Source organism: Zea mays, chromosome 4 (genome assembly GCF_902167145.1).
Source record: "Zea mays cultivar B73 chromosome 4, Zm-B73-REFERENCE-NAM-5.0, whole genome shotgun sequence".
NCBI classification, from domain to species: domain Eukaryota; kingdom Viridiplantae; phylum Streptophyta; class Magnoliopsida; order Poales; family Poaceae; genus Zea; species Zea mays.
The window spans coordinates 13,499,011-13,507,773 of NC_050099.1; the positions used below are offsets into that span (position 1 = coordinate 13,499,011).

Below are 8,763 nucleotides of genomic sequence, written 5' to 3' on the forward strand. Positions count from 1 at the left end.
AGCATAACGATGTGTTCAAGAATAGTACTAGACCATGTCGAACTGATGCAAAAGAAATTAATGACACTATGAAGGGAATCTGATTCAAGTAATAAAACAATGTATATGTAATCTAGATTTTGTCACATTTAATATTTAAATCTATCCAGATTAAAAAACATGCCACTGATATGCACACGTTAAAATAGATAAGGGAATGCGGCAAGGATAAAATATAATCATCCATAGAAAAACTTTCAAGATAATTTTCATAGAGAAACATAATTGCTTGGTATGACAATAATTAATTATTAATTCAAGAGCAATTAATGACACTATGAATGGAATATCATGCAAGGATGTAAATCAGACTATATCTATAACCTAGATATGGTCGCATTTATTATTTGAATCTATCAAGATTACGAAACATGCCATTGAGATATGCAAACATTAATATAGATGAGGACAAGTAGTATATTTGTTATGCCATAGTCCATGCCTCTATATAAATACCTTCTAAGGAGCATGTTAAGGTTCACATTAAAGTAGAAGCACATTTGCATGTTGTTCTTTCCTCAAATCATGACAACTTTGGGACGTGGCTCGATGGGGAACATATTCCTTATAGTTTCTCTTGTGTTTGTCATGGTTATTCAATCAACTTCATTTCCCACAAGAGGTACATACATACTTTTTTTATAAGCAATGTTTTGCATTGATAAAATATACTAACCAGCAATTTGCAGATGATGTGCGTTGTGATGTGCTACAACAAAGATGTGCACCTAACAATTGCAATATCCAACTATGTCGAGTGTGGTATGGAGAAAGACAATTCAAATCTGCTTTTTGCAAGAGGACTCCTCCTTTTCCTGACCAGTGTTGCTGCCAAATGCGTGGCCAACCACCAAACTCCTATGTCCAAGTCCCTTGAAGCTTAGGGGTTCTACTTGAATAATAATATTTCACCATTACTTTTTTTCTTATTTTAGTGATATCAATAAATAAAGATGCATTTGGCTAACTTGCTCTTGTATGTGATGTGATCCATTTACATGAAGGAAATGCAACAAAGATGTTCTAACTATATAGCCATTACAACATATGTGGTGGTGTGTGTCGCTATCTAGCACCGACAACACACTACAGGGTATTACGTGGACTGCTTTTGATGGTTAGCAACGTCGACAGTAGCTCAATGGATGTAAACCCTAGAATTTAGTTTTAAAACTCTAGTCACTTGAGGAATAATAAAGGAGCCATTTTAATTATGTATCTAGTAAACGAGCATATTTCTACCAAGTAAAAACATGGAAATTATGCAGCATGCTAGAACTCCTTTACTTGGGCATCAAACTCAAACTTAGGCTTAAAACAAAGTTAGTTTCAAAATTCAATTTTGAGCTCGAAAAAATATGGGAGAAAAAGAGTTAAGAAGAAAGGAATAATAATAATAATAATAATAATAATATGGCAAACAGAGAAAGTATTATTCATGTTGAAATTATGTTTGGAAATTTGAAAGTGCAAAACAGGACTTTGAAATTGGTAGGGACACTTCAAATTAGAAATAGGAAAGAAAATAGAAAAGAAAAAAAAAGAAAAATTCCCTGCGCTTGGGCCAGCATTTGACCACTTTGGCCCATTTCCGATTATCACCCCGCGCGGCCCGCTACCCAGCCTTCCCCCACGGCGCTGACGACTGGGCCCTCTGGGAAGTCTCCATCGTTGGGCGGTGGTTGGCTTGGGCCAATGACGTGTGGGACCTGGCTGTCATCACTCACCTTCCGTGTTCGTCGTGAATCTTAACAAACCTAAGCCAACCTTGTGATTCCGCCGGTGGTGTGGGGGGCCTGTCGTCGGTTCCTTGATGGACGCTGGGGATCAGATCTCCCGTTGCCACTTTGGGATTGTGATCAAGGTCGTTCATCCGGAGTCCAACGGAGGTGAGCAGATCGCGCACATTTGAAATCTACGCCACAGATCTGTGATCCTGCGGTCCTGGTGCCATACCGGTTCGAATATATTTCGATCTAATCTGGACCACACGAGTTACATCTTATGGCTGATATCCCACGTCACCCCTTCGACCCGCGCACAAATTGCAAACTAGCCCCTGTGTTCTAACAGAATTAACCCGCAGTCCGAACTATAGGAAGATCATCACTGACAGGTCCTGAAATTTATAAAACTGACCCTGGGGAATTCCAGAATAGTGACCCGGTCCAGAAATCTTTTTAAATCCTAAAACTTAATAAATCCATATCTCTTTCATTTTAACTCCGAATTGATCCATTCAAGTTGCGTTGGCATCATAATAAATTTGCCTACGCCATGACAACATTATTTACAACATACTACTTATTGTTATAATTAGATATTGTTTATCCTATGTTTGGTGATTTTTATTTTTAATCAAAGATAATTGTCCATGATTATAAACGGACTAGAGATACGACCTATAATCAAGATATATCTCAGATTAAAAGTTTAGTTAGTTATTCATCACATGATTTATAATTAATTAACATATAATAGATATCTTTTATGGTTTAATCACATAAACCTTTGAAAATCATATTTCCTTACCCGTAACTCCGATCTTAGTATTTCTTGAACCGATCTTAGTATTTCTTGAACCTGGGATCTCGTAGCGTCGCGTAGAATATTATTACGTAGTTTGTTCTTATGTTTGGTGTGATGTTAATTTTTCCTATACCCTATTTATTTGTATTGCTACGACTAGCGCGAGGTTACGAGTCACTTGAAGAGCAAGTTGGTACCTGGAATCTCAAGTCCCATGCAAGTTGTGCCCTTGATCACTTTTATTACCCAACAATGTTCTTTATAATCATTTATTCCTGCATAGGTTTAATTTTGATGGGACCCAATAGGTCACCCTAGTTTGGTTACCTTTTTACCTTGTTCACCCCTGAATCATTTGGGTAGTTTTGCTATTGCTCTATATAGTTTTGGGATTAATATTACATTATGTCCATGTTCTAATTATTCTATTATTTTATTTATGTTCATGTCAATATCATTATTTTTAATTGGAACATGGAGCTTAACTTGAGAAATACGTGCCACCACAAGGGTGGAATGGGATGCCCTTGGCTGACTAATTAGGAAAGCTAGTGGAAGACTACCTTACCCGATAGGGGCAAGGGTAGTAGGGGAGTAGGCGTGTAGGGAGGTTCCCGGGTTGATTTTGCTGCGACGGCGGTCAGACGGGGGATTCCTGCATTGCTCTTCCTAAAAACTGTAGCGGGTGGTGGTATTAGTAGTAGTAGTAGTAGCAGCAGCAGCAGCAGTAGCAGTAGCAGTAGCAGTAGCAGTAGCAGCAGCAGCAGTAGCAGTAGCAGTAGCAGTAGTAGTAGCAGCAGTAGCAGTAGCAGCAGCAGCAGCAGCAGTAGCAGTAGTAGCAGCAGCAGTAGCAGTAGCAGTAGCAGCAGCAGTAGCAGTAGTAGCAATAGCAGTAGCAGTAGCAGTAGTAGTAGCAGCAGCAGTAGCAGCAGCAGTAGCAGTAGCAGCAGCAGAAGCATCAGCAGTAGCAGTAGCAGTAGCAGTAGCAGCAGCAGCAGCAGTAGCAGTAGCAGTAGCAGCAGCAGTAGCAGTAGCAGTAGCAGTAGCAGTAGCAGTAGCCGTAGCAGTAGCCGTAGCAGTAGCAGTAGCAGTAGAAGTAGCAGCAGCAGCAGCAGTAGCAGTAGCAGCAGCAGCAGCAGCAGCAGTAGCAGTAGCAGTAGCAGTAGCAGTAGGAGTAGGAGTAGGAGTAGCAGCAGTAGCAGTAGCAGTAGTAGCAGTAGCAGTAGCAGTAGCAGTAGCAGCAGCAGTAGCAGTAGCAGCAGCTGCAGTAGCAGTAGCAGCAGCAGCAGCAGTAGCAGTAGCAGTAGCAGTAGCAGTAGCAGTAGTAGCAGTAGCAGTAGCAGTAGCAGTAGTAGCAGTAGCAGTAGCAGTAGCAGTAGCAGTACCAGTAGCAGTACCAGTAGCAGTAGCAGTAGTAGTAGCAGTAGTAGTAGTAGTAGCAGTAGCAGTAGCAATAGTAGTAGCAGTAGCAGTAGCAGTAGCAGTAGCAGTAGCAGTAGCAGTAGTAGTAGTAGTAGTAGTTCCACCTCCGCGTCAATGTGTCCAATAGACTCTCCATGCCGGTACCATACAAGGTAGTTCGGCATAAACCCACTTTTGCAAAGGTGTTTCTCCATTTCTTCCTTCTTCTGAGGCCACTTGTTCTCGCAGCGATTGCAAGGACACTTCACTAGACGACCAGTTGCATCTTTGAAAGCGTGCTAAAGAAAAGCCTTTGTTACAATCATCCATTCATTCGAATGTGCCTCATCCTTTCTCCACCCGTCATACATCACCCTCCGATCATCGTCCATTTCAAAGGCTAAACAAAAGACAAAGAACATCAACGATCGTCCATGGCTTAGGTGAACTTCCTATTAGGTAAAGGCCCTAAACCCACCCAAGAGTGTAGGCCGATTCTTGTGATTTGTGACGTGTAGCCTACGATTGCCGCGAAATTTCGGCAACATAACCCCACTGCTCTCCAAGCACACGCCTAAACATGGTGTGTTGGAGAACAACTGGGTTACACAACCGAAATTCTGCATCAATCGTAAGGCACATGTCACAAAATACGTGGACAATTCCGGATCGGTGAACCTCACAAGCCAATGTGACGTTCGCCGTTCCCGAACGGGTGACGCATACGGTTCGCTACGGTTAACGATTAAAACTAAACTCTAAACATTAAAAAATATCTTGGAAACAAATATGAATTTGAATTAAAGCAATCAACAGTTAAACTCGACAAGTTAACTCAAATCTTAATCACAAGATGACAGGATGACAAGATAACAATTAATGGTCATTAATCTAATCACAACACGACACGATGACTAATATCAATTAATGGTCATTAATCTAATCAGAAGATGTATTTTCATCGGCTTTCAACAAAAAGTCGATGAAAATAAACATACTAATATGCAAAACGTCAAGTTATACTTACAATACTTTTGATGATGAAGCAGGTCACAAACAAAACGAAGGATATATGCATAGTTTTTTAAATAAGACGAATGATCAAATATTGTGATTAAAATCAATAGCGACAAGTAATTTGAAACGAAGGAAGTAACAAACAAAATAAGCTATACTTATATACTTTTTTAACAAGACAAATGATCACGCATTGTATCAAAAAGTTAATGGTAACTGATATTTCGAAATAAAAGTTGTACGTACTACTGTCACACTGCACTTAGATTTTGTTTGGATAGAAGAGTATTTGAGTTGAATGACGGGGATTAAGTCTAAAATGATCGAATTTCTCGTCCAACCTCTCCCATTCCACTTCAATCGGCTACTATCCAAACAAGTTCTTAGGTATCGGAACAAGAAAAATAAACCATTCAAATAAAATTAATGTTCTATTATTGGATATGATACCTGGTTGTCCAAACATACATTTTTCATGCAGAAAAAGAATGACACGAGACAAGCAAGCAAGCACGGAACAAGATCCTCTTGACTAATGACCACTCCCGGCAGCAATTATACTTGCCTGATGGTGAATGCTCCCTACTGCGACCTCGGGGCCTCGGAGCGGCGCGGGGGCACGGCACGGTGCCTCGGGCCGGGCGGGTAGGGCGCCGCCAAGGCCTTGGGGCGACCGGCGACGGCGCGGCGTGCCTCGGCGGCGGGCGTGTGGGCGGCGGCATGGCACAGGGAGGCCTTCGCGACGCGGCGCAGGGCACCTCGGGTGGGGCAGCAGCGCGGCGAGGGGCGAGTGTGCGGGCGGCGGCGCGACGAGGGGCGGGCGGGGCGCCTCGGACGGCGGGCGTGCGGGCGGCGGCGCGGCGAGGGGCGGGCGCGCGTGCGGGCGGCGGTGCGGCGGGGGACCGGCAAAGGGGGATTCAAATCGAGCGACCGGGGGAGGGGATTTAGGGGGCCCGGTCGCTTTATTTTTGTGGGCCTGACTGAGGCCAACGAAAATAGTGGTTATTTTCGTGGGCCGGGCCCTTGGCCGACGAAAATATTCCATATGTTCGTCGGTCAAGAAGCCGACGAAAATAACTGCCGTATTTTCGTGGGCTGGCCAACGAAAATATTCCGGCCCACGAAAATTTATGTGTTTTCTGTAGTGTAATGAACCCTGCTGCGACTAAGCGAGCTGACTCGACGCGAATATCCTCTCTCTTGTTAGGCGTGAAACGATGCAATTTTTGTCGGATCGGCCTTGATTGGGGATAGACCTTTAGTTTGTGCTCGGCCAGCTCTCTTGGGACTCCCGATATATCCGCAGGCTGCCATGTGTAAAGCCCAAAAATTTGTATAAGGTTAAAAAACATCAAAATAAGTGCTCTTGATAAATAATTGAAATTTAGAGTTCACCCTCTCTAAAGCAAATTATCATAATAGAATAATATTAGCTAAATCATATCTTAATAAAGATTAGACACTTGAAAAATGTTTCCTATCAAACCAAAGGAAAATGACCTTTTGGGTTATAGCTCTTAAAATTATTTAATACGCTCAAAATAATATTTTTGTAATGAATATGGTGTGTGTGTTTCATTACCCAAATAAAATGATAATAATAAATAAAGTAATTAAATAAATAGATTAAGGTAATAAGTGCCTATCATACTGTTTTTTTTAAGGGAAATGAAGGTTTGAAATTCAAACTTGAGTATGTTTTGGACTTGGAATAAAAAAAAATCAGAAGAAAATAAAAAGAGAAACTCACCCACTAAACCTGGGCCGAATCCCCTCCTTCAGCCCACCAAATGGCTAATTCGCGCCCGCCAGCCCACTACTGACTTTTCCCCCAGTCAGCCTGCCTCTCTCCTCTAGTTTCACTAACGGTTGGGTCCCACCCGTAGAAGCTTCTTCCCCAAACCGATGGTGGCGGACTCCGCAGGAATCGCGCGCGCGCAACAGGAATCCGGGCTTCGCGGCAGGATCAAGACTTCGGAGTCCGACTCCAAGCTGTATATAACCGTACCCTCATCCAGCCGCACCCATAGGCATTAGTGTTTCGGTCTCTGCGCGCGCCAGGGAGGACTTCACCAGATTGGGAGCCACCGTCGCTGCTGGGTCGCTCATCGCCGTGAGAAAGGGGGCGACCGTGTGTAGGCTGTCGCCGTGCGTAGGTAATTATGGGGGAGTTCTAATCCCTCGCCGGGGCAAGGAATCGCGGCCAGAACACGCCACGATGTGGGCTGCCAGCGAATCGCTCGCCGGACACTTGACCCCGCCGCGGAGCCGCGCACTGGACGTCTAGGACTTCCCTATGCGTGCGGCGTGGAGCAGACCAGGGCCTCCTCGACCGGCGTGAAGACTGCGCGGACGCCGTCGAAGTCGTGGACCTGGGCGTGCTTCAAAGGGCGCCGCGGTTTGGCCTTGCCGTCTTGATCGACCGGTAAAATTCTCCCCACCCTGTTCGCATTAACACCCCCTCTACGTGGCACTCTTCAGATCCGGGTTTTGGGAACCAGAGAGGGAAACTGTGCATCTCCGGCGAACTTCATTGTCGTGAGCTCGGCGGCGCCGCCGCGCGTGGGCTGCTTGATGGGGTTGTAGCTGGAGAAAGGAACAGTGGCCGTCGGATAGGCGATGGATGGACGAGATTATGACATCGTATACCCTTTCGCGCGATCGGATTTGGGCCGTAGATGCGGAATCGGGCCGTTCTGATTTGGTTAGGACGTGGCAAGTCATCGACCGTTGATCCCAGATCCAATGGCCCTAGTTGCTTACCGATTCGTTATATGTGAGATCTAACCCTAGCCCTTGATTTTAAATCCAACGGCTCAGAACTACGGATACCCTTTCGGCCTGGAAGACTTGCATAAGAGCCCCTCTATTTTATTAGTATTAACCCGCCGTCCACCAGTACTGCTCACTGAGTCTTAGGAACGTTACGTGTTGGCCCCTACACTTTCCAGATTTCATGCGCGCAGACCAGTGGCAGAGAAATTCATTTCAGAAATGATTTTTAATGTAAAAATAATTATTAAAGCTTGTTTAATCCCTAGAAAATTCATACTAAGTCCAAATTAGTCCATTCCAATTTCTATAACTATATAATATTATTGTTTATCGCATAGTATCTCTATTTTGACATGAAAGTCACATTAAAAATTTATATTCCATTTAATCTTGTACAAACACATATAATCTTTATAAATTCATAACTTCTTCATTTTAACTTCGATTTGATCCGTTCAAATTGCGTTAGCTTCGTATAAATATTTACTACACAGTAACAACATTGATCATACCATGTATCATACTTTTATAATTAGATATTTATTTATTCTATGTTAATTGGATTAACCTATGTCTATGGGATTAACTTCTGATCTTATGGTCATAATTTGACTAAATGATCTTTAATCAAATAATGATTTAGATTAAAGTTGAGATAATTATATATAGGATAACCTCTTATATGATTTATATTAACCAATTTATGATATAGTTTAATATTTTAATCACATAAATCCCCTATAAAATCATAACTCCTTAATCGTAACTCCGATCTTAGTAGTTCTCGAACCCGCGATCTCGTAGCAACGCATAGATTAACTATTACGCAGTTTATTCTTATATTTGATGTAATGTTAATTTTGCCTATACCATGTTTGTCTGTATTGCTACGTTTAGCAGTGAGGACACGTGTCATTCGAAGAGCAAGTTGGTACCTGGAATCTCAAGTCCCAGGCAAGTTGTGCCCTTGATCACTTCTTTTTACCCAGCCATGTTCTGATT

The 8,763-nt window shown here is 42.9% G+C and overlaps 1 long non-coding RNA gene across 1 annotated transcript; it reads left to right on the plus strand.

Annotated features, from left to right (window-relative positions):
- Window positions 1-514: 514 nt before the first annotated feature.
- LOC103652845 (uncharacterized) lies at window positions 515-1,069 on the plus strand. The gene is made up of 2 exons (XR_565107.2): window positions 515-661; window positions 729-1,069. It is a non-coding gene; the product is annotated as an uncharacterized lncRNA (long non-coding RNA).
- The last annotated feature ends 7,694 nt before the right edge of the window (window positions 1,070-8,763 follow it).